Here is a 22,499-nt window from a genome sequence, read left to right as displayed (position 1 = left end):
GTTAGGTTAGGTTGGATAGATTAGTAGGTTTGAATTAGGTGAGGAGGATTTGAGTCTTTCGATTTACAGTTGCCTTAATGATCCTTCAGCCTGGTACACTCTAGATTTAACCCCCACATTTCCCCTCTGTTCTTCACAGCCCTCCTCCCCCCATCTTCCCTCCCACACCCGACTATCGACTGTGAAAATGGAAGGTTAAAATATCGTACGCATTACCCAACACACACACACAAAAAAAAGAAGAAATGGAGTCACCATCATTAAAATCCCATGAAGGAACCGTTCTTGTTTGAGAATTGCCAGCGATAAGCAGGACCCCGAAGTGAACCCCAGAAATCACAGACCAGCAGAGACTTACAGAAATGCCGAAAGGTAACCTCGTCGAAGACCCACCGAGATCGAGTTATCTTCCTTACAGATCCGTAGATGATGATGGTTCTCCCAAAGTGATCTACCGAAGCGATTCGGCGTCTATATACGTCTAAATACCCCTCCAGCTATATAGATTAGGACTATTAGATACTATACCTGTTCTCCAGAAGATAACTTTCGTCATAGTCCATTAGGTCTTTTGTTATCTGGCTTTCCCATGTGTCTCCGTCACGTCAGCCGAGACTAACCTTGCTACACCGTCAGGGTGAGGTGACAGAAAAACACCGTCAACCTATCAACGTTATGCAAGAACTCGTATCTCCCTCTGATAAGGGTCTGGCCCCCCGACAAGAAAAAGCATCGCTCGTGCAGGATCAATACTCTTTAAGGGGTTTAAGTCCTATTTGCACATGCTTAGGAGATATGCCAGAAGAAGGGTTGTGTTTCTTATACATATGTTTGCGGTACGGTTGGAGGAGATCCTGTGTTTCACTTGTGTATTTTTGAGAGAGACTCCATGAGAAGAATCGTATCTCATCTACGTATGTCTGAGAGATACACTATGAGGATTATGTCTCATCTGTGTGTAGCTATGTCGTTTAACACTTCGTTGGTTCTCATCACAACCGTAGTTTAGTTCCTCATTTGACCCAGCGTCGGGATGTGTTTTGATGTCTTGTTGGAGGAGACTCCGATCTGAGCGGCGCTTTGGATGGACGGGTGGGGGGCCGCACCAGAGTGCAGTGGCTCCTAGACTCCCTAAGGTCTGTCTGCACTAGCTCGTCACGGACTGGGCAAGTGTCAGATGGAGAGAAAGATAACACTCGAGAAGGAAATACAGTGTGTGTGTGTGTGTGTGTATGGAGGGAAGAGGTAAGGGGTTCTTAAGTGTCAACCTCAGACAGCAGAACCTGAGGTCTGGCCAACAGGTGGCTCAGGCGGACGGCAGGCAAAGAGAAAAAAAAAATGTCAACACCTTGACGACTCTAGCGAAGCAATATTGTTCATTCCGTCATCTGGCATTTATCTTTCCCTCCATTTTTGTGAAAGTTTAGATAAGAAGCGTAAAACTCACAGATAACAAGAGAATAAGATCATGTTTACAGGAGATACGTTGACACACTGCCTAGGTTGTGGGTCACACCACACGTAATACTCACTGTGGGGAACTCTTTGACCTCAGCGGCGGCGATGCACCATCTTATGAGCAACTGTGTCTGTAGCCGAGGTGTCCAGGTCGTGGTCAACAGCCCACCTCACGTGCAAGTCTGGGTGCGCAGCTCCCTGCTAGCAACACTCATCCACACACACACACACACCCAACCACAACTACGACGTCCACTGAAGTAAGGTCTCTGGGTATGTGTGTGTGTGTGTGTGTGTGTGTGTGTGTGTGTGTGGTGTAGCTTCACGAGCAGGGTAGGACAGTGCTATTCCCAGTAGTGTCGACGAAGTTCGTGCTGACTCGAGAGTTTCCACACAGTTGCTGAGGGTTGGGGGGATGGATGGACTGTACGTCTCTTATCAGCCTTACACTGAGATCGGCGTGTTTACTCTCCTCCCTCGAGCATCATTCTGATCACGAGACCCGTATGTGCTCCTATCAGCCTAGCGACCCCGCGGAAGACTGACTGGGTGGGGCCCGGCCGTTCGTAGAGGCCTTGGTGACAAGCTCCTCCCGCCTCTCGATGTGTACCCTCACCATACAAGGACGAGATTAAGGTGGCAGTCATTATCAAAGTGTGTCACGCGTTCCTCCAGCAGCAAACGTGTCCAGCTTCCTTTTTCAGGGAGGGGCACGCCACGTACGTACTGTGTGGTGGGTATCGATGTGGCTGCTTGCAGGAAGCGACGGTTGGGTCTTAAGTCTCGTACATGCAGTGAGTCGCAGGCGTAGTGTCGCTTCTATCTCGCAAACAGAGAGAGAGAGAGAGAGAGAGAGAGAGAGAGAGAGAGAGAGAGAGAGAGAGAGTGGAGTCAATCTCACCCCCGCCTCTTTCGACTGACAGGTATGAGGGGTCGCAGTGTGAAGGTCATCCCTATCTCTTCTCACTGGGCCACTATCAGCCCTGTCTCCCTCTACCCTACCCCATCCCTCCATCCTCGTCTCTCTTCTTATCTCTTATCTGTCAGAAACGTGAGCAACAATGTCTACGTGATAGCTTGGCAGTGTAAGCAGGAACACTGTCGCCATCACCAATGTGAAGTGTAAACGAAAACAAATGAATTGCAGTGTATAAACGAGGCGGTCTGTAAACGAAGTACAGTTCAAAAGAGGTATTGTGTAAATGAGGCTTGATGTAAACGAGGGACATCATATACATGGAACGACGTAAACAAGGCATGGTGTAAACGAAGCAAGATGTAAACGGAACATGGAATACATTGTAAACGAAACACAGATAAAACGAGGCACGGCGTAAACGAAGAACAACGTAAACTAAACACAGTGTAAACGAGGTACCATGTAAATAAGTCAAGGCATAAACCAGGTCCTTTGTCAATGAGGAAGGGTGTAAATCAAGTACCGTGTAGATGAGCCGTGGTGAAAAGGAGGTAACAGTGCAAACAAAGCTGGGAAAGAGGTGGACGGTAGTGGTCGACGGTCAAATCCTTATCGCCACTGCTGTCTGTCCACTGGTGAAGAGGCTGCCTGCCTTTCTCAACAACATGGGGACTGGCTACCAGGAGCCTCCCCACAACCTCCCTCCTCACTAATCCAACTGCTGAGAACACCTCTGCCTCTTAAGTTAACGATGTCCTATCTTATCTTGAGCAAGGCTCAAGGTCATTGCTGAATGGCCGAGATTATGTACGACGCGTCATTTATCCTTTACTTCAGATCGCATTCTCCAAGGTTTCATTCACTTGTCTTTTCCATATGGAATTAATTTGATAAGAGGTTTTGCAAAAATAAACTGATTAGAAACCGAAGCCATTCTAAATATTTCCCTAAAGATTGAATATCTCGACATCCAGCCCAGGGATAACAGGTTTATACTGATTTAAGATAAGCATAGTTACTCCTAAATTGTTTTCTTTGAGTTAATATTATGTACGTTTTCTATGTTAACGTAATTTTAAAGGCTACCTAAAATATATATATTCAACTCGATAACCACAAACTTAAAGCTCGGTAATGTGGCCAAAATAATAAGTTAGAACCTAAACGTAATTGAAAAACCCTTGTTCTTCCCTTCCATGAGAATTTCTCGAATGTGCTCACATTCTCAAAGAACTTAATGTACAAGTAGTATTCAAATATGACACCCCCACCAAGAAAGTCCTTATCAAAGATTTGCCCATCAAATAATAAAGGTATTGCTTATAAAGTCCCACGTAAAGACTGTAACTAATTCTATATCAGACAATCGGGGAAGGATTTGGAGACTAGGATCTCAACATAATAGCGTTGGGACAGGTATACAAGGCAAAGGTTTATTTCAACATTCAGCAGCCTTTGATCACCATGTCGACTGGAGAGGAGCTAAGACGATGGCTAAATCAAATCGTTTCAGTGAAAGAAATGTAATCAAATCATGTTTGATCTCTAGTCACATTTGATCATAATGTAAATATATCCCTTGGCCATTTTAGACGTAACAAACTGTCAACTGAAATGATTATGTAGACGTACCCACCAGAATAAATCTGTCCACAGACAATGTAAGGAGAGGGAGGTCATTCATCAGGTTACATGGCCATCTGCACTCCACGGGGATTAATGAAGCCCTGCCTCACTGCTACCTCTGTACTTTTAAGAACTTCAACTCCTGTATTTCCCCCGCTCTGTCTGAGGATGTAAGAAACGAAAGTAAGCACCGTTTTTATTTTCTCTTTCCATTGGTGATTGCTGCATATACTTCTGCACGGTAAAGTGAAGGTTCTGCATATGTGTATATATACATATCTATACATCTCAACGTTTACATATATATATATATATATATATATATATATATATATATATATATATATATATATATATATATATATATATATATATATATATATATATACACACACAGACATATACATATATACACATGTACATAATTCATACTGTCTGCCCATATTCATTCCCGTCGCCACACCGCCACACATGAAATGACAACCCCCTCCCCTCGCATGTGCGCGAGGTAGCACTAGGAAAAGACATCAAAGGCCCCATTCGTTCACACTCAATCTCAAACTGTCATGTATAATGCACTGAAATCACAGCTCCCTTTCCACATCCAGGCCCCACAGAACTTTCCATGGTTTACCTCAGACGCTTCACATGCCCTGGTTCAATCCATTGGCAGCACGTCGACCCCGGTATACCATATCGTTCCAATTCACTCAATTCCTTGCACGCCTTTCACCCTCCTGCATGTTCAGGCCCCGATCACTCAAAATCTTTTTCGCATCTTTCTGCCTCCAGTTTGGTCTCCCTCCCACTTCTCCTCGTTCCCTCCAAATATGACACATATATCCTCTTTCTCAATCTTTCCTCACTCATTCTCTCCATATGACCAAACCATTTCAAAACACCCTCTTCTGCTCTCTCAACCTCACCCTTTTTATCACTACACATCTCTCTTACCCTTTCATTACTTACTCGATCAAACCACCTCACACCACATATTGTCTTCAAACATCTCATTTCCAGCACATCCACCCTCCTCCGCACAACTCTATCTATAGCCCACGCCTCGCAGCCATATAACATTGTTGGGACCACTATTCCTTCAAACATACCCATTTTTGCTTTCCATGACAACGTTCTCGACTTCCACACATTTTTCAACGTTCCCAGAACTTTCGCCCCCTCCTCCACCCTATGATTCACTTCCGCTTCCATACGCTACCAATTCCACTCCCAGATATCTAAAACACTTCATTTCCTCCAGTTTTTCTCCATTCAAACTTACCTCCCAATTAATTTGTCCCTCAATCCTACTGTACCTAATAACCTTGCTCTTATTCACATTTACTCTCAACTTTCTTCTTTCACACACTTTACCAAACTCAGTCATCAGCTTCTGCAGTTTCTCACCCGAATCAGCCACCAGCGCTGTATCATCAGCGAACAACAACTGACTCACTTCCCAAACTCTCTCATCCACAACAGACTGCATACTTGCCCCTCTTTCCAAAACTCTTGCTTTTACCTCCCTAACAACCCCATCCATAAACAAATTAAACAACCATGGAGACATCACACACCCCTGCCACAAATCAACGTTTACTGAGAACCAATCACTTTCCTGTTTTCCTACACGTACACATGCCTTACATCCTCGATAAAAACTTTTCACCGCTTCTAAGAACTTACTTCCCCACACCATATATTCTTAATACCTTCCACAGAGCATCTCTAGCAACTCTATCATATGCCTTCTCTAGATCCATAAATGCTACACATAAATCCATTTGCTTTTCTAAGTATTTCTCACATACATTCTTCAAAGCAAACACCTGATCCACACATCCTCTACCACTTCTGAAACCACACTGCTCTTCCCCCGTCTGATGCTCTGTACATGCCTTCACCCTCTCAATCAATACCCTCCCGTATAATTTCCCAGGAATACTCAACAAACTTATACCTTATATATATATATATATATATATATATATATATATATATATATATATATATATATATATATGATCATACTTGTCCGTACTGACTGTCAATGACAGTTACAGTCTTACCAGTTTGGCCTACATAAATATATTTACATGCCTTTCATTTGACGGTGTAAAAACTCCCAATTGTTGCATGCGCCGTAAACCAATGCCTTCTATCCACAACCAGGCATCAGTATCTTCAAAGAATTGAGCCTGGTTAAGTCGTAGATGTAAATATTGCTCAAGATACGTGACTTAACTCCTAATTACAGCTCACAAGAAGGAGAAATATACGTTCACCCTCTCGAAGGAGACTGGGAGACAAGAAAATGGAGGGCAGGGGCTAATCAGGGGCTAATCGTTGTGAAGAAAAGAATTGTAGATAATTGGTAGATGTAGATAACGTCGAATGATGAAGATAAAGGAAACCCCCCTCCCCCGATACACCCAAGATCGATAACAATACCCTGAATTATTAACAGATAACATCACGAGAAATGATGGAGAAGATATGAAAAAAAAAAAAGTGCCAACGTAAAATCTACGAAGAGGATTAAGAAAACAAGAGAAGAGCAAATAATAAAAGGGAGAGAGAGAGAGAGAAGACGGAAGCCAAATGCGTAGAGGAAATGGTTGGACCATTAGTGGATGAAAATGGGGCAGGGTCGGCGAAGGAGGAGGAAGGAGGAGGAGGAGGGGCGGGTGGTGATTTCCCTCACAACCCCCCCCCCCCCCCTCCCCACACCCCACCCCCCCCTTCATTTAGGACAACAAGGCCAAAGTCGGGGGTACTGAATAAATGGTACCTTTCTACGCATTTAGCAGAAACATTTTCTGTACTTTACGATAAAATACATTGCGGATTCTAAGGCTTAATGACCTTGGGTTTTAAGGTCATTAAATCTAATCACACACACACACACACACACACACACACACACACACACACACACACACACACACACCCTAGCCTAAGCTACGTACCCAACAATCATGCAGACTCGAGGGAAGGATGAACAGCTCGGGAGGGTTGGTTGTGGGCCAGCTGCCGCGCCCAAGATTCGAACTCACGCAGGTCTACCCCATGCTGAATCATGGTCAGCAATGCTATTACTGCTTCTGTACTTTACCCAATCATCACTCGTTTAGATATTGTAAGAAGCATGGGCTCCTGCTATCTACGTCCCTCCCCTCAAGGCATCGCGAAAAAACTACGTCACACCGAATAGAAAACGGATAGCAGGCGCCCCCCCATTTATGGGTCTTCGACTTCGTTCTTCATGTTTTATGTTCGATATCTTTATCGTTATAGAGTTTTCTGCGTCCTCTTGTAATGGCCCCCATACCCATTTTTTTTCTCCTCCCTCGCGACCTTTAATATCTGGAAGACCACAATAGGAGACGGAATTCTCTGTTATTATGATATATACAAGACGACGACACATTTTCTTTGCTGTAAAACGAGTCCTTTCCCCCTCCATAGAAACCGTGATCCTGGGTTTATTCCCGGATATCCTCACTCACTGGAAGGAGTAAATAATATATATATATATATATATATATATATATATATATATATATATATATATATATATATATATATATATATACGGGCTTTTGGAGGGACTCCCTCTGGTTTCCCTTCCCTCCCTCCCTTTGCATCAGTTGTTGTGGGCCATACCCCCTCCTTCCCTCCTGAGCTGCGGTGATCTTGACGGGACTGCGGGTGTCTTGGAGGGAAGGAGAAGTGGTGGGGTGGGGCGAAAGGATCTCCCTGGGGCCCCGAGGTCTGGGGGAGGGGCCCGTGGCTGCACCAGAGGCCTTTGAACATCTCCCCCTTCCTCTTTTCCCCCACCCGAGGTGAAATATATGAGCCCCGGAGAATGGAGAATTTCCCGACCTCGTCAACTCAACCCCCCCTCCCTTCCTCCTCCCCCTCCACCTCCAATCTAACAACCCCCTCCCTCCTCCTCCTCCCTCCCCAGCCAACCTCCTCTCACACACACACCCCCCACCTCAACCCCTAATGTTTGAGAGGGGGAAGGGGCAGATCTGAAGCTCTGCCGACGAAACAAGAGTCCCATAAAACTCAGAGAGAGAGAGAGAGAGAGAGAGAGAGAGAGAGAGAGAGACCTCTCTCTCTCTCTCTCTCTCCCTGCTCGGGGTCATGGGAAGGGGTTTAGGTAGGGGAGGAGGAGGAGGGGAAAGATCCCTGGGGTTACGCCGGAGGTGTGGTGGTGAGTGAGGTGGGTGGGGAGGAGTGTGGTGTGTGTGTGTGTGTGTGTGTGTGTGTGTGTGTGTGTGTGTGTGTGGTTGCTGACTGAAGGCTTGGGAGAAAGATGGAGTTTATTTTTTTTGCAACTGTGACCTGGGATGCCACCTGGGGAATGTGTCTTGGAGATGTGACCTTGGAGACTGTCCTGGAAATGTAGCCTGGGAGAGCTCGTCCTGGAAGCGTGTCCTGGCAGTAGGTCCTTGGGTTGTGACCTGGGAAGGCGCCATGGGAGTGTCCCAGGAGAGAGTATGCTTGAAGTGTGTCGTAGGACTGTGACTCGAGGGTGTGTCCTGGGCGCTGGTCCTGGGAGTATGTCCCATACGTGGGCCACTGGGAGCAAGTCTCTGAGCGTGTCCTGGGAGTGTGTCCTGGGAATGTGTCCTAGGAGCATGTCCTGGGAATAGGTCACAGGGAATGGGTCTTGGGGCATATCGCTGGGAAAAAGTCCCACATTGTGTCCCTAGGAATGGGATCTTCTTTTCTTTTTTCTGTCTCGTAAGTTGGGTGGAAGGTCTCGCACACTGGGTGGGGTATATCTCGAAAATTGGGTGGGAGAGGTTCGCGTTAAGTGGGTGGCGGATCTCGCCAGTGGGTGCAGGTTTCGTATTTTGGGGTGGAAAGTCTCGTAATTGGGTGTTAATGTCTCGTAAATGGATTGTAGATCTCGAGACATATTCCAACAGGGCAGCTTGTGGGAGGCGAGGAGTGCGGCTTGTGGGAGGCGAGGAGTGTGGCTTGTGGGAGGAGAGGAGTGCAGCTTGTGGGAGGAGAGGAGTGCAGCTTGTGGGAGGCGAGGAGTGTGGCTTGTGGGAGGCGAGGAGTGCAGCTTGTGGGAGGCGAGGAGTGTGGCTTGTGGGAGGCGAGGAGTGTGGCTTGTGGGAGGCGAGGAGTGCAGCTTGCGTTGGACGAGCAGCATGCGTGACTTGATATCAAGTTGGGTTGCGAAGGTGATCATTTCAGTGTCCCTGGTTAATCACTTCACTATGTCACTTTTCCACTTCACTTTGTCACTTTTTCACACTCGATACATTTTCATGGTGACGTTACTCGAAACCATATCACTATACGTTCGTAATTGAGCAGCGTAAATAGTAAACTTTTGCACATGGCATAACCCTCTATGGAAACTGCTATGGAAGAAGACTATGTTTCTGTACAATTGAATTTCTATAATCATCCTACAGCTATAGTCATGATATATTCCTCAGGTTACTTTACGTGCGAATTCCTCATTCTTACAAAACGATACTTTGCTCCTTACTAGCTAAACACTATATCACAAGCGTAGTACTTTCCTCCCCCGCGGGAGGGAGGGGAAGGGAGAGGTCAGTAGGTGAGGCTGTCGGACCCTGGCTGTCGACCTGGGGCACCGATCCACTCCGTGGGGTTGACAACCGATCATCTCCCTCCCCCAGAAAGTAGGCTCTAGTGATAATGTATCGTCTTCATTGCATGGTGATGTTTCAACATATCAAATAACAACTGAGAGTCAAGGATACTGTACAGGTTAGACAGATATGACAGAACACAGGCGACCGTCTGCTTCCTTGCTGACTCCGTCTGTGTTTGTTTTGCGTGATAATGACATGACTTGTTTGTTTCCCTCTTGAATTTAAGGAATTATCAAGGACGCCGTGGTACAGTGGTAGCTTTATCTGCGTTCGTGCCCCGCGGGCAGGAGTTCGAGTCGATGGAAGGGGTGAGACTTGAGGTGCCCTTCCTTTAAGCCGGTCACGTCTGCGTTAACTTTATGTACACAGTCAGAGCTCGCCTTCTCCAACAATTCTATCCTCTTACATACATAGAGTATAGAGAAATATCGTACTGAAGACCTGTTTTGAAGTGTGTCACGACAAAATACATTTCCTATGACGTGCCGAATAATTCGCGAAAGAAAGATATATTCCAAGTTAATCAGTTCCAAGCAACTGGGTTATTTGTTCTAACACCTGCGCTAGATGAAAGTTATTCTCGCAGGCGCAATTATAACTTCGCTTCGCTGGGTAGAATTAACTCCAGCGTATTGTGTGCATCTCATTAAGAAAAGTTTTGAATTGTTGATATTAAAATTCAAGGAATGCAAATCGAATTTACATAGATCCACATGCTGAGGAGGGGAAATGTTTATATTTAGCCTTGTCTGCTCTCGTTTGTTTCCCTCTTAAACTCAAGGAATTATCAAGGACGCCGTGGTACAGTGGTAGCTTTATCTGCGTTCGTACCCCGCGGGCAGGAGTTCGAGTCGATGGAAGGGGTAAGACTTGAGGTGCCCTTCCTTTAAGCCGGTCACGTCTGCGTCAGGAGACTCCTCTCCCTCGCTGTGCCGGGCTGACGAAGGCTTCTTGTCTGCGATGATGGCCTAACTTGAGGGAAAAGGAAGGTGGCAGATAAGGTGTTATCTGTTATCATCTCGGTCTCTGGTGTCCCAGGTTGATATAATGACGTCTATGTGAATGCATCATTCTGGTGAATGACCCATGGGTTAAAGGATTACCTGGTACTCGACTGAGGGGAATATATGATACTCAATGTAGAGAACATAAGGCGTTCTCTTTCGCTCTCTCGTTCCAGGACTCACGTATGGCTAGAAAGATAAAGCAAGCTGGGGGCTGTCGCGATGTAATAGTTTATGTATATTTGTAAGCTATCTGGTGTTAGTACACACTTCATTATCAAACAAATGGCATCAAAGCTACGTCTCTTCGTTGTATATCAACTGACTTATATTTCTCTCCTGATGATGTGATTATTACACGAAAGTGCACTTGGAACTTATTGTTTCATTTCCCCGTGGACTCATAGGAATCATATATATATATATATATATATATATATATATATATATATATATATATATATATATATACGCCAGGGAATACCACTAGGCTGTTATATGACAGTGAACTGAATAAACATTGGTGAAAACTAAAAAGATATGATTAGTTAATCAAATCAAACATTTGCATTTTTGTGCGTGTGTGTGTGTGTGTGTGTGTGTGTGTGTGTGTGTGTGTGTGTGTGTGTGTGTGTGTGTGTGATGTATAGCAATAAAGAAAAATGCTATAGTGCAGCAAAGGGGGAAAAAAATGCTATAGTCTCTGAAAAAAAAATGTTTGCAGTGGTTTACATGGTTATCATGGTGGCCTTCGTTTGTAACACACACACACACACACACACACACACACACACACACAGAGGGAGCCTGGCCATGTAGCAATATATAGAACTGAAGCAGGATTGATGATGACAGATGCTGTTGCCAGTTGTCGTGGGGTTGGGGTGGGGTGAGGTTGATAGGGTTGGTGTGGTTAGGGCGGAAGGGAGGGGAGAGTGGGTTAGTAGTAGGGGTTGTGTGCGGTTCAACCTCATTACGTCAAGTTCCGTCGCTTTGTCAACCTCTCAACCTCTCTTCCTCCCTCCTCCTCCCTCACCACTACCACCCACACATCACACATCCCTCCCCTGTCTTCCTCCTCACTGACCCGTCCCGCCCCGATCGGTCCCAACCCACCCCGACCCACTTCACTCCGCCTCGCTCTTCCCACCCCGACCCACCCCGTCCAGCCCCGCCCCACAGCGACCCACCCCAACCCGTCTCACCCCGTCCAGCCCCACAGCGACCCACCCCAGCCCGCCTCACCCCGTCCAGCCCCACAGCGACCCACCCCAGCCCGCCTCGCCTCACCCACCCCGCTCGGCCATATTCCCCAGTTATCCAGATTTCCAAAATCATGAAAGTGAATTGCTACTACTGCCTGTTGCGCTGGTGGGGAGGGTGGCTCATGGGGAAGGTATACACGTCTCTCACCCTCGCTACATTATGTGCACTTAAGGTATGTATGGTGTGTGTGTGTGTGTGTGTGTGTGTGTGTGTGTGTGTGTGTGTGTATATACCAGAGGCTTCACATGATGTATTTTCCGACCATGTGATCACTCACCATATATCATTCATAGTCCTTGATGTGTAATGGGAAAAATAATTGCACCCTGATTTATTTCCAGTTTCAGAAGTACAGGCGAGCCGTTTCATAATTACATTCGTTGTGGATTCAGCTCCATTTGATTTAGAGGATGACGATGAAATAGATTTAGATTCTGAAATACTGATGCACAATTTTTTCCCCCCCCTCATTGCTGACGGGGTATTGAAGCTGTCAACTCGTGTTTGAGCTTTACGTATACGTTTCAAGACCTTGATATCGCTATCAGATGTGGTCACAACACCACGACACTATACATACAGCCTCCATTGGCTTGCAGAACGAATCGAATAGGAAAATACATGACGAGACGTATCAACTGTATTCAAGAAAACGAAAATGAATTAGATTGTTCTTGATGGTCTAAAAGTCTTTGGAAAAGTCTGGGGGAGTGTCCTAGGGAGGTGGGGGAAGGGAATGTGGGGGAGGGAGGGTCCTAGAAATGGGTCCTTGGAATGGGTCCTGGGGTATGGATCTTGGGAGCAGATCGCGTGAAAGGATTCTAGGAGAGATATATTAGGATCCTGAGAATGTGTCCTGGGACCGTGTTCTGTGGCTGTGTCCTGGGGCCGTATTCTGGGGCCGTGTGCTTGGATGTGTCCTGGGTCCGTGTCCTTGTGATGGGGGTCCGGGTGCGTGTCCTGGACACGCACGGGTCTGTGGGTGGGTGGGACACTGTGGGCCATGGCGCCCCTGGCCTCAGGGAGGAGAGAGGGCAATATTTCTTCGTGCAGACAATGCTATTTAGGACGGCATGTTGTGTGTGTGTGTGTGTGTGTGTGTGTGTGTAACGGTGATGGTAGTGAAGTCAAACGGCATTACATACAACAGTAGCCAATGGCTGAATGCACCTCACTGGCATTTCTTCGTTATCCTTACATCTCTGGAAAACGACGAGATGAGAAAAGTCTAGTTTCTTACGTGGACTGCTCTCTTTTCTCTTTCTTTTCTTTTTTCCCTTACGCCTCTTAATTTTTGCACTGGACCGTTTTCCAACAAGTTGGACGTCTAATTTCCTGTGGCCATGTAACACGGGAGTGTATATACCAGATTGCGATCAGGCTCTTGCGAGTTGGGCGGCAGATCTCGTAATTGGGTAGTGGCGTCTCATGACGCTTGCTCTCTCTCTCTCTCTCTCTCTCTCTCTCTCTCTCTCTCTCTCTCTCTCTCTCTCTCTCTCTCTCTCACATCGATCATAGTCTTTTATCCTCGTCTTGATAGATTTTCGTAAGTGATTCACATGATTATTAAGCCGTATTATTTTCATATGTTCATTTGTCTTTTTTTTTTGTCTGGGATGAACGCTTATTGGATCCTTTGAATGAACGATCCCTGGACCTGCTCCCAGGACACGCCCAAAACCGATCCCAGGACCCACTCCCAGGACACGCCCTAAGACCGATCCCAGGACCCACTCCTACGACACGCCCTGAGACCCAACCCTACGACGGAGCCCTCAGACCTCCCGCAGACACATTCCCCACCTCACATCACACACTTTCAGTACACACCAGAACCACCTCGCACAACATACAGCCAGGTCATACTCGCATATCTCCTACTTAGAACATACTCCATCGCACTCTGAACATACTCTACCGCACTCTGAACATACTCCACCGCACTTAACACATAAACCCCACCGCACTCCGAACATACTTCACCGCACTCAGGACATACTCCACCTTTAAACATAGCCATTTCAATCTTAAACAGAGCCTCGACACTGCTAACACATCCTAAACTAGCTGTCACCATTTCTGAAGTCAACCTCAGCATCTCAACCTCATCGCGCACCTCAACCTCCTCCCTCAACCTCAATGCAGAAACCTTCAACTCAAACCTCTCCTACCACCACCATCACCACTATCCCTTTTACATTACTTGTGTATAATATCATTCTACATTGAAACTATCACGAATAATCTTATTCATTCGCTATTTGTGATGCGGTTTAGATATATTATGATGCACTATACAATGTGTTCTGCAAGCCATAGAGACTCTGGTATTCTGATACCCTTGCGTCGCTGGGATGCGTCTGACGGAATGAACGTCCTAAAATATATAAATGTAAAGGTCAGACTGGGATTAACAGCCTCAATACCATGTAGGTGGGAGAGGGGGGAAAACAAAATAAAAAGAGTTGTGCATCAGTGTTTCGGAATCTAATTCCATTTCGTCGTTCCCTCTAAATCTAAATCATACAGGTCTACATCCACATCAAAAGTGATTATAAAATGGCTCGCCTGTACTTTTAGAATGGTAAATAAATCAGTGTGTAATTATCTTTTCCAATTACATATCAAGGACCATAGAGCAAATATGGCGAGGGATCATACATCCAGAGTCGAATTGGGTCGCTGGGACATTGGATAAAATCCAGGTGGACCGATGACGACCGGGCCAATGGACCGATATCCTGTCCCAGTGATTCTATCAAATCGCCTGTACATAAACTGGTACATCCTTTGCACGGCGTATGGCAGGTGGGATCAACTGTGTTAACATTGTCCTAGCCATTAAGTGTCTTGGTATTACTAATTCATACAGTCCAGTCTTTGCCTTCATCGACAATGGCCTCTCTTTCCACTCACTCCTTCATACGTCTAGGGCCTTGGGTCCCAGATCTGTTGAGAGGGACGGGTCGTCAACCTGATCTGTTGAGAGGGACGGGTCGTCAAACTGATCTGTGGAGAGGGACGGGTCGTCAACCTGATCTGTGGAGAGGGACGGGTCGACCACCAGATCTGTGGAGAGGGACGGTTCGTCAACCTGATCTGTAGAGAGGGACAGGTCGTCAACCTGATCTGTAGATAGGGACAGGTCGTCAACCTGATCTGTAGAGAGGGACGGGTCGACCACCAGATCTGTGGAGAGGGACGGGTCGACCACCAGATCTGTGGAGAGGGACGGGTCGACCACCAGATCTGTAGAGAGGGACAGGTCGTCAACCTGATCTGTAGAGAGGGACGGGTCGACCACCAGATCTGTGGAGAGGGACGGGTCGACCACCAGATCTGTGGAGAGGGACGGGTCGACCACCAGATCTGTGGAGAGGGACGGGTCGACCACCAGATTAGATTTACGTTTTCAAATCACTCGTGACGGACGGATTTCTCTGAGGTCCTTAAAACACAACTTTCCAACTGACGCCTCGGGACTCTTCCTCCCCTTCCCCCTCCGCCCTTTCTCTCTCTCTCCCTCCCTCACTCACTCTCTCCCTCTCTAATCATTAGTGACTCTCATTAAAACTTCCTGCATAAGATGTTTTCCCTTTTAGAACAAATTAAAGTTTTTCCTTCGATAAATGAGAAAATTTCCCCATCTCCCCCTCTCCCTCCTGCTCGCCTTTAAACTGGTTGGCTTGTGAAGTCTCATGGTAGTTGGGTGGTTTGCCTTCAGAGCCAGGAAGGGAAAAATAAAGTTTTGAGTTCAGTCCCATTCCACGAGCTCAATGCCAATTTACCTCCCGTTTTCTCCGCGAAAGTATGCATTAAGGGGGTTGGTCCTCGTGTGTCCAGCTGGCGTATCAAAGACCACGTCCGCCTTCATTGGATTCAAAGATGAAAAGAAAGAAAGAGAGAAAGAACATGCCGAAATTATGACTGAAGGAGAACGGATGAGGGAATGAACAGGGAAGAGAATGAACGGTCAAGGAAATCAACAATCAAATGAATGAACCGGTTAGGCAAATGAATATACATAGAAAAATGTATATAATTTAAAAATCGTTATATATATATACATATATATATATATATATATATATATATATATATATATATATATATATATATATATATATTCCTACCAGTTCACGGGGGCATGAAAAATAAGCTCCCAAGTGCACTTTCGTGTAATGATCATATCATCAGGGGAGATACAAGAAAGAAATATAAGTCAGTTTATATATATATATATATATATATATATATATATATATATATATATATATATATATATATATATATGAAAAGAAATAACAGAGAGAGAGAGAGAGAGAGAGAGAGAGAGAGAGAGAGAGAGACTGTGAGCGAAATGTTTTAAAAAGAAAAAAAAAAAGGTTTTCACCGTAACTAAACATCGGGTTCAAATTTGATTCATTACGCAACGGACATGAACGATCGTTTGGAGACGAGAACTAATGATCACTAAGTTTTAATGGCCAGACTTGTTGTGTTGTAGTCTCCGGCTCTGCATTTTTCCCGTTTTCATTTTTTCTTTCAGAATGACAAAAAAAAAAAGAAAAAAAAGTTAAATCGTGTGCCACTGCCGCCATACCTCTCCCTCCCTCCCCCTCCCTACAGGGAGGAGGAGGGAGGGATGGAGGGAGGGATTGAGGGAGGGAGGGATGGAGGGAGGGAGGGAGGGAGGGATGGAGGGAGGGATGGAGGGAGGAGGGTGAGGGATGAGAATCCTTTGGGTAGGGTCACTCACTAGGGAGGGGAGGGGGGGGGTAGTAGTTATCTTTCACTCTTGCTCAACGTGCCTCTCTCTCTCTCTCTCTCTCTCTCTCTCTCTCTCTCTCTCTCTCTCTCTCTCTCTCTCACACACACACTGGCAGGCAGTCAGTTGTGCTACATCGGAGGCCACTGGATTATGCTGACCATGTTGCAAGACAGAGAGAGAGAGAGAGAGAGAGAGAGAGAGAGAGAGAGAGAGAGAGAGAGAGAGAGAGAGAGAGAGAGAGATAGAGAGAGAGAGGTAGTCCGGCAATTGGGTAGTTTGGCGGTTAGATAACTTGATTGATCGCTAATCAGATCGGAGCGGCGATGGCAGAATGAGATGGCGAACTGTAACTCGGGGACGAGGGATCTCTGCTTAGGCAGGAGCTGACGGTGGCGATGAGGAGGCGTAGAATGATAAAAGAGTGGAGTAGATTCATCCTGAAATACCCTAACATATCTTCTTTTTTCCCCCCACATGAATCCGAAACCCTCATCATTAATGTATGATGTGTAGTGTAAACAAGTCTCGGTCTTGCTTATCATCCCACAGTTACAACATCAGTTTCTTTCCTCTTCGTTCTCGAACTCGCGCACCGCAAGCGAGGCTGGGAAATAGCGTCATGTTCCATTTCTTTGGACGTTACTCTGCTCCTCTTGGGAGAGGAGGAGGTGGTGGGGAGGAGGAGGTGGAAGGAGGAGGAGGTGGAAGGAGGAGGAGGTGGAAGAGGAGGAGGTGGAAGGCGGAGGAGGTGGAAGGAGGAGGTGAAGGAGGAGTAATCCATTGCTAATAACGTGGGCCAAAGACTTCACGTGGAGTTGGCGAGGCTGGCCAGAGTTAGTATCGATAAGGTAGGTGGCCCAGTGAAAGGCTGGAGCCATAACTTGCGCACTGAACTGTCTCATGCAATTTGGGCCAAGTTAGGAGTGCGGCGGTGGGAGAGAGGACGACCTCCTCTCCGTCCGGTGTGTTGAGTTGCTCTCCCTCCCTCTCACATGCCATGCCGACGACTCTCTCTCTCTCTCCCTCTCTCTCCTCAAGGCCTCTTACATACTACGCCAAAGACGCTACCCTCCCTCCTCCCCCCTCTCTCTCTCTCTCTCTCTCTCTCCTCCCTCCCACCTCTCTCTCTCTCTTTTTTCCCCACCCTCACATCACCTCCTCTCCGACACCCACCACCCCACCCTCAGCCCTCTCACATGCCACACACCGCGACCCACTCTCACCCTCATCACAAATTCCATCGTTGGCGTCTTCCAGTGTTACCATTTTCATGTGGGTGCAGTTAAGGAAACATAGCCTCTCGGTAGATTTTCTCCCTCGATTGTGAGTGTCATTCAGGGATGAGGCTTCCACCCGCCCCTGTGTCTTTATGGAGATCACGACCCCACCCCCGTCGTACTGGCGTATTTTCTAGACTCGTTTCCTTTTTTTTCAAATTTGAAAGTTAAATGTCCTTCACATCTCAGGGCCCCTTCATCAGTGATGGATATCAATTTCCTTTTTTAATCCTGGACTCTTAACTTTACCAAATGAAAACAAGGAACCAATGAGACATTGAGAAATGACAGTTTTGGGTTCGATTGATCGGTTTTTTCCCCATCTTGACCGACATGACACCAGCGAGCAAAATACCCATATAGAAAGGCATCTCATTTTCAATGAAAAAAAAAGTTATAGAGAACGAACATAGGTTTACTCTAACCCTCTACAATATTTTTGTGGATGATTCAAAACTACAAAATGTGGGAGATTTATAGAATCATTATTTAGTCATGGAACTTTTATAGAATGATTATTCGGTCATGGAACATTATAGAATGATTACTTGGTCATAATAGCACATCCATGAAAACTCGCACAGTACCTATCTTATCTACCAAACCCCCTTTAGGATGGATGAACAGCTCGGTTGACTGTGGACCAACTACCGCAACCACGAATCGAACCTAAGCGCTCGACCCTGGGCGGGCCCGTGAATAATGCATTAGCGATGCTAACCACCACATCATCCAATATCTAGTCAGATGATGTGATGGAGATTTAACTCTGGCGCAGATATCCTGATGGATTCCTACTGTGGAGTTCGGCAACGTCGGAAGCTAGCGTGTTAAAAGGGCGCCTACAGTTGAGGAGGTGAGCTAGCGTTACGTGTTCTGCTGGATACATTACAGATCTAATTTGTGCACGGAGTTCGACGGGGCTGGCTGAATCCATTGCCCCCCCCCAAAATACATTCATTAATGATAAGGGAGTGAGGATAACGCAGCGTTGTGATAACGGATAACCATTAATTTAAGGATTGATTCAGATGAGTTTATAGTACTGAATGATGGGATGGGATTTTTGATGACTGGTACAGAAATGAATGTAGTGGTGATATGAGAACGAGGAGCAGAGGGACAATACAAGAATGAAGTGATGAGGGTAAAATGATAGTGATGATAATAATGATAGCATTAGTGATGATAATAAAGATAATGATAATGATGATAGAAATGATAATGATAAAATAATGAAAATGATAATAATGATAATTTATCAGTTAACTTGCTTGACATTATACGACATTATACTCTGTAGACCATTTTACGAGAGAAAGGAAAAACATAGTACAAATGGGAGCAGTGAATATTGCCCCTTCAAAACACCCCCCCAACACACAGTATGTCTGTTTGGTGCTATCGAGGTTGAGAGAGAGAGAGAGAGAGAGAGAGAGAGAGAGAGAGAGAGAGAGAGAGAGAGAGAGAGAGACGCGTATACACAGCTGGAAATCACACACACACACACACACCCACACACACATATATACACATACCGCGTGCCAGAGAGACGCGTATACACAACTGGAAATCACACACACACACACACACACACCCACACACACATATATACACATACCGCATGCCAGCCTCAATCAATGACCGCATTCAACCCGACGCTTTGCATCGCCGAAAAGGATTCACTCTGGTCTTGACCCAGGCAGTGGATGAACATGGATGGCCACGAGCGACATGCGTAGGGAAGCTCCCTTCCGTGACGAGGCACTGATGAAGGTGGTGATGCCAGCTTAGGGTAAGGCTGGGTGGTTGGGTCTGCGATGGTCAGGCAGGCAGTAAGGTCTGGCTCGGCTTGGCTGGTTAAATGGTATAAACGTTCCGTTGCCTTCCTGCTGCGTTGAAGGGTTCGATTCTCTTTCTTTCTAGTTCTCGTCACTTAATCATGGTTATTGATTTTTTTTTTTTTTCCAAAAGAAGGAACAGAGAATTGGGCCAGGTGAGGGTATTCCCTCAAAGGCCCAGTCCTCTGTTCTTAACGCTACCTCGCTAATGCGGGAAATGGCGAATAGTTTGAAAGAAAAGAAGAAAAGATATATATATATATATATATATATATATATATATATATATATATATATATATATATATATATATATATATATATATATATATACTAGCCTGAGCCAGGTACCTAGTCTACTGACCAACCCCTAGGGGTAGATGAAAAGCTAGGTTAACTGTGGACAGACTGTTGCAACCAGGATTGGAATCTATGCGCTCGACCCCCTTTTTTTCCCCTCTTTCATTTCATTATTCTGAAGGATGCCATTAGATACATATAATGGTCTTTATAACACTCATTAAGCACACACACACACACACACACAGGTTGCCTGGACTTCCATTCGTATTCACAGTAATTTGTCTCGTCATTACTACATGTATGGACGTATGGTAACGAGGGTTGGTACGGCTCACTGGCCACCATGGGCATGTTGAGCTGGGAGTGAAGGCATGGCTATGGGGAGGGAACCCGTCATGGGTGTGTAGAGAGGACGAGGGCTTCTCGTCGAGGACTGTCACCAGGTGGGGGGAGAACTGGTCGAGGCCAACATGGGTGTGGGAGGGAACTCGTCGTCGAGGCCGTCATGGGAAGGGAGGAGGGAAGGGAGGAGAGGAGAGGACACGTCAGGCGGACATGGAGAATACCAAGCATGGTGGCAGCTGGAACACGGGCGTGCAGAGGTGGGGAGGAGAGGAGCTCATGTAAGTGGTCGAGAGTCGTAGTAGGAAGCTGGATATGACAGGTGGAGAGAGAGAGAGAGAGAGAGAGAGAGAGAGAGAGAGAGACGGGGGTAGATACACACCCAGCTCTCCTCCCCCCAAGGGCGTGAGCGTGGCCAGCTTATATCTTTAATCTCGTGACCTATGAATGAACATGGATACTTCATGACCGCCTGGTGTGTAAAACTCCAGGTGGACAAGCCTCCACTCTAACCTAACCTACCCACACAGCTCGAGGTAGCGCTTGCCCCACCCCTCTCCCACACACACCCACACACATCCGGGTGTATGATCCCCCCACACAATGTATGACCTCCCCAAATGCTCCTTGAATTTTGACTTCTTTTTTGAGGGTGGGGGACTCAAAAAGACCCACACAACACACACAACACACATACACACACACACAGACACACACACACAGAGCCAAATTAAAAGATGGGTGACGAACAGACAGACAGATCTACATCTCTTAAATCAATCACCTCTAACACATCGCCTCCAGTGTGTGCTCTAGACAGACAAAGACACAGACACAACAGCAAGACTTGATGACAAAACCACACAGAAGAAAGCCATGGAAAAAAAGAAAATTAGACGAAGATAATCGAGTACAAAGTGAAGTGCGAGAGCGAATGAGAGACATAAGAGGAGCTAGGATTAGGCTTTGTCCAGCAGGAGGCACGTGAGGGGGTGAGGATGGAGAGTCATACCACACACACACACACACACACACACACACACACACACACACACACACACACACACACACGCGCATGAGAAGGATTGGAGATCGACAGCCTAGCAGACGTATTATCTTGCACATGGCAGCTCTGGCATGTAGCGTGATTAAGGCAGAAACGAAAGCATAAATATATCGACGATACAGTGAAGTTGTCTGATACGACAGCTGTCGGGAGAAGAAGGTGGAAGGATATTTTTTTTTCTGGCCATCTACTTAGTCTGGGGAGTGTAGGAAAGAAAATAGAAGGAGGAGGATGAGGAATGTGAATGACAAATAAGAATAAGTGGTTAAAGAATGAAGCTTCAGTGCAGCAAATGAAGGCAGGAACGAAGAGATAGAAGCGTATTGAAAAAAATGAATGCAATTTTGATGCCTTCGTTACATTAATAGCAGCGTTGCTGACCATAAGTCAGCACGGGCTAGCCCGGGGTCAGATCCGCTTAGGATCGAATCCCGGCTGTGACATTCGGTACACACTCAACCAAGGTGTTCATCCTCCCACCCGGGGCTGAGCGGCAAATGGGTGGGTACCTGGCTTAGGCTGGTGTGTGTGTGTGTGTGTGTGTGTGTGTGTGTGTGTGTGTGTGTGTGTGTGTGTGTGTGTGCAGGGACGGGGCAATACGAGATTAAAAGACACACACACACACACACACACACACACACACACACACACACAGGCAGTTGTCACATACAGACACACAGACACATACCATCATCTTCAGGAGCCACAAAACACCCGCTAATACATCATTAGATAAGTTTGGAACAGAGATTAGCGCCGCTGATGAGGGCCAAAATGCCTCAAAATAAACTTTTTAATAGCCAAGCTTGAAAGTTTAGCTGCGGTGTGTCTTGGTGTCAGGGTGGCGGCGCCAAGACCAAAGCTTGGGCCACCCACCCTCTCTCTCTCTCTCTCTCTCTCTCTCTCTCTCTCTCTCTCTCTCTCTCTCTCTCTCTCAATTCCAACCCTTTCACCCACTTTGCATACTTGCCCAAAG

The 22,499-nt window shown here is 46.2% G+C and overlaps 1 protein-coding gene across 4 annotated transcripts in view; it reads right to left on the bottom strand.

Moving 5' to 3' along the window:
• Positions 1-22,499, bottom strand: part of LOC139765648 (probable cytochrome P450 301a1, mitochondrial) — an 84,384-nt gene that overhangs the window by 12,437 nt on the left and 49,448 nt on the right. Inside the window, exon 1 of one of the 4 annotated variants that reach the window (XM_071693346.1) lies at positions 1,533-4,132. The exons of 1 other annotated variant lie outside the window; for it this stretch is intronic. The gene's annotated coding sequence lies outside the window, so the exon portion shown is untranslated. Of the gene's footprint in view, positions 1-1,532; positions 4,133-22,499 lie in introns of those variants that run through there. 2 more of the 4 variants (XM_071693345.1, XM_071693343.1) reach the window with 2 other exon arrangements.

The sequence above is a fragment of the Panulirus ornatus genome, chromosome 55, assembly GCF_036320965.1.
Source record: "Panulirus ornatus isolate Po-2019 chromosome 55, ASM3632096v1, whole genome shotgun sequence".
NCBI classification, from domain to species: Eukaryota; Metazoa; Arthropoda; class Malacostraca; order Decapoda; family Palinuridae; genus Panulirus; species Panulirus ornatus.
The sequence above is the reverse complement of the archived record's forward strand: the minus strand, read 5'-3'. Positions and strand labels throughout refer to the sequence as shown.